This window comes from Silene latifolia, chromosome 11, assembly GCF_048544455.1.
Source record: "Silene latifolia isolate original U9 population chromosome 11, ASM4854445v1, whole genome shotgun sequence".
NCBI classification, from domain to species: domain Eukaryota; kingdom Viridiplantae; phylum Streptophyta; class Magnoliopsida; order Caryophyllales; family Caryophyllaceae; genus Silene; species Silene latifolia.
The window spans coordinates 100,436,672-100,441,146 of NC_133536.1; the positions used below are offsets into that span (position 1 = coordinate 100,436,672).

Sequence of the window (4,475 nt, forward strand, 5' to 3'; positions counted from 1 at the left end):
CAATGAGGCCATCCTCTTCTTCCTTGGTTGATTTTGATGAGCTTTGCAAGCTCTCCTTGTCACAATTCACTTGCTCTTTGAATGGAGCATCTTCAATTTTCTTCTTCCATTGGAGTTCCGATTTCTTCCTTTCATCCTTTCGGCTATAATGATCAATCATGAAACATGGTTCATGCAAACGAGGAGCTCTCATAGTCTTGTCAAGATTAAAAGTTATGCTTTCATCTCCCACTTCTAGAGTGAGCTCACCATGTTTCACATCAATCACCGCACCGGCGGTGTGTAGGAAAGGTCTTCCTAGGATGATTGGAATGTTGGAATCCTCCACCATATCAACAATGACAAAGTCCACCGGGATGAAAAACTTCCCAATTCGCACGGGGACATCTTCCCATATCCCTAACGGTGTGTTCGTCGATCTATCGGGCATTTGGAGTGTGATGTTGGTGCATTTAAGCTCTCCCATCCCCAACCTTTTACTCACCGAGTACGGCATGACACTCACACTAGCCCCTATATCACATAAGGCTTTGTTGATCGTTGTGTCGCCAATGGTACACGGTATTGAGAAGCTTCCCGGATCCTTTAACTTTGGAGGTGAACTCCCTTGAAGTATTGCACTACTCACCTTAGTGAAGGCGATAGTCTCAAGCTTCCGGATCGACTTCTTCTTTGTGAGGATATCTTTCATGTATTTCGCATAGGCCGGCACGTGATTGATTAATTCCGTGAAAGGAATTGAGACTTCCAAATTCTTCACAATTTCCATGAATTTTCCAAGTTGATCATCAAATTTGGGCTTGGCTTGACGACTTGGGAAAGGAAGTCTAATCACAATGGGCTCCTTCTCCTTGGCCTTGTCTTCATTTTTCTTTCAACTTTCTTCTTTTGATGATTCTCCATCTTTGGAGCTTTGCACAATTTCTTCCTTTTCACTAGCTTCCACAACTTCATCCTCAACTTGCTTCTTCGGTGCTTCATACCTTGTACCACTTCTCAAGTGAATGGCACTAACCGTTTCATGTCTAGGGGGATTACTTTGAGGTGGTAATTGCCCCTTTTGTCTTTGTGAGCTTGAAGATGCTAGTTGAGTCAATTGTGTTTCCAACATCTTTGTGTGAGCTAGAATGTTGTTGATGGTGGTTTCCTTTGCTTGGCTATCTTTTTGCATTTGAGTGAAAAATTCTTGTTGATTCTTTTGCATTTGGAGGACCGCTTTTTGGACATCAAAACCTTGGTCATTTTGGTGATTGTATGGATTTTGATTTTGGTAACCTTGGTTTTGATTGTAAAAGGGTCTTTGATTTTGGTTTCTCATGGGTGGTGGAGTGTATGTTGTTTGAGGGTTTTGAACATTTTGGCTTTTGTATGAGAGATTTGGATGGAATTTGGTGTTTTCATTGTAAAAGTTGGAATAAGGGGTACCACTCTTGTATGCTTGGAAAGCATTCACTTGTTCATTTGTTCCCCTACATTCACCTTGGTCATGTCCCAAAGTTCCACAATTCTCACATATTCCACTTGGGATTGATGAGGATGCCGTCATGGCATTAACATGATGCTTCGATGATTTTGAGTTTTCCTCAAGTCTAGCCATAGCTTGTTCGAACTTCAAGTTGATTGTGTCAATGTGAGCACTAAGTTGAGCACCCAATTGAGTAACGGAGTCCACTTCATGCTTTTTTCCTCTAGTAGCCTTGCGAGGTCTACTATATTGTGAGTTATGGACCGCCATTTCCTCAATCTTGTTCCATGTTTGATTGTCATCAACTTCGGTGAACATTCCATTTGATCCCATATTGAGAATGTTCCTAGAATCTTCATATAAACCATTCCAAAATTGTTGCACCAAAAACCATTCGCTAAGTCCTTGGTGAGGACATGAGCGACAAATTCCCTTGAACCGCTCCCAAGCTTCATACAAAGACTCTTCATCCCTTTGCTTAAAACCCGTAATTTGAGCTCTTAGCATGTTAGTCTTTTCCGATGGGTAGAATTTTTTGTAGAAAGCTAGAGCCAACTTCTTCCAAGAATCTATTCCAAGGGTGGCCTTATCAAGGCCCTTCAACCATTGCTTCGCGGTGCCGATTAAGGAAAAAGGAAATAAGACCCATCTAATTTGGTCTTGAGTCACGCCCGTTTGAGAGATAGCATCACAATAGTCGCAAAAGGTTTCCATATGAGAATGAGGGTCCTCACTAGGCATCCCCCCGAATTGGCTCCTCTCAACTAATTGGATGAAGGCGGACTTGGCAATAAAATTTCCGGTTAGATGTTGCGGCGTAGGAGTACCATTTGGTAGATTCTCCTCGGTGGGTACGGAGTGTGACGAGAATTTTGGCATTGTAGGTGGATTTTGTGGGGTATTGTGTAATGGGTTTTCTTCTTCTTCTATTGCGAAAGGATTGACAAACTCACTAGTGGGTTGGACAACTTCACTAATACCTCTTAAATTCCTCCTAACAAGTCTCCTATTGTTCGTCAAGGTTCTTTCGATTTCACGGTCAAAAGGTAACAAATCACCTTGTAACCTTCTAGACATGCAAAATATCAAACAACTCGAAAACAATTAGAACAAACCTTGAGGAGTTTTACTTCCTCAAGGCGAAGAAAGACACAACTAATAACAATAAAAAGAAATCTAAATCAAACAAACACCGTCCCCGGCAACGGCGCCATTTTTGATGCGATCCCGCTAAGTGTTCACAAATTAAGATGTGGTCGTTGGTCACGGTCGAATCAAAACACAATTTATAGCTCCACAAACAACTCTACAATTAGTAAAGAGGCAAGTAAAGGTCGGATCCCAAGGGACGGGAGTTGAAATGAGATTTCTATTGTAACTAGTGGTGTCTAAGGGGTGTCACAAATTGGGTTGATGTAGAAGGTCACTAAACTAAAATAGAAATAAAAAATAAACAAGCAAGATGAATTAAAGGGGTGTAAACAATTGATTAAAGGCACTAGGGTGTCATGGGATCATAGGGGAATCATGGGATATGATCATACAAACATGTTCTCAAATTATAAGCAAGCAATTATTGTTGTGATGGATTGAGTTGGGTTATATCTTACAATCCTAGGAAAGTTTGGGTCCCGGAGCCGAATCGATTAGATTGTACAACACCTACAAGTCGACTTAATCTTCCCTACTCAACAACATGCATGGTCTAATGAGACTCGAGTTGGGTTATGTCTTACAAGTCTCATTGAAAAGATAGAAGATGATAGTAAATGCAAGGATTCATAGGCTTAGCATTTCATCAAATATAACATGTGCATGAGTTGAGATCAAAACAAGCAAGCAAATAAAACATGAAAGCATATTAATTTAAGCATGAATCATTCCCCATGTTGGTTTCCCTAATCACCCATTAACCCTAGCTAAGAGACTACTCACTCATTATCATGTTGATCATGCTAGCAAAGTTGTCAATCATACCAACAATATGAAACATGATGAATAAATGAAAGTAATTAACAATAATTAAAAAGGGATTAAGAGATTATACCTACTAATGATTCCAATAATAAAGCAAAGATAAAAGAAGTACTTGAATGCTTGATTGAGAGGTTGTCAATCTCCCAACAATAACCCAAAATAATCTTCAATTACCCAAAATAAAGGATGAACAAAAGAGAGATTGAAGAACTAAAACTTGGATTAAAACTTGATTAATACTTGATTACAATATTAAAGAGAGATTTGATTGATATTAACTACACTAATTATTGATAAGAAGAACATGCTCCTCTAATTAGACTAATGGGGTATTTATAGTGGAAATTAGGGAGGATGCATTAGGGTTAACTAAGGGCTAAACTAGTAATTACACTTTTTAAGTTGAGCAAGGAGGACCCGGTATTTTTCGAGAGAAGGGCTTCTTTCTTCGTAGCTTGGAGAAGACAATCCGTCTTTGTGCTAGAATCCGGGCGGAATAGGGTCGGGACGGGCGGATTCTGCGTTGGAATCCGAGCGGATTCGAGGGGGAATCCGAGCGGATTGTGGAGGGGGAATCCGAGCGGATTGTGGCAAAGCCGCTCGGATTGTGCTGCTGCGGGACGGACGGATTGGTGACAATCCGCTCGGATTGTCAGTCAGCAACAAATCTTCTTTTCTTCTTCCCTTTTCTTCATAAATTCCTTGGGGATTTCCTTGGGGACTCAAGGATCCTTTCTCAACATTGCTCTTCTACTATGATATGTACAAAGGCCTTCTAATCTTGTCTCTCCTTGATGCTTGGTCATTGAATTCGATCAATTTAGTCTCGTTTTGCCATGAAAATGCAAGATTCTTACTCCTTTCCTACCAAGGGATCAAAATCTCAAAGAATATGCAAAACAAAGAACTAAAGATAAGAAATGACCCAAATAAGCACTAAAAAGCATGGGAACAAGGCTAATTCGGGGGCTAAATATGCGCCAATTATGGTCACATCACGGTGTTGACCGAACTTTTGACACGAGTGCAACAT

At 40.4% G+C, this 4,475-nt stretch overlaps 1 non-coding gene across 1 annotated transcript; it reads left to right on the forward strand.

Moving 5' to 3' along the window:
- Nucleotides 1-1,865: 1,865 nt before the first annotated feature.
- Nucleotides 1,866-1,972, forward strand: LOC141615587 (small nucleolar RNA R71). Its single transcript, XR_012530002.1, has one exon. It is a non-coding gene; the product is annotated as a small nucleolar RNA R71 (small nucleolar RNA).
- The last annotated feature ends 2,503 nt before the right edge of the window (nucleotides 1,973-4,475 follow it).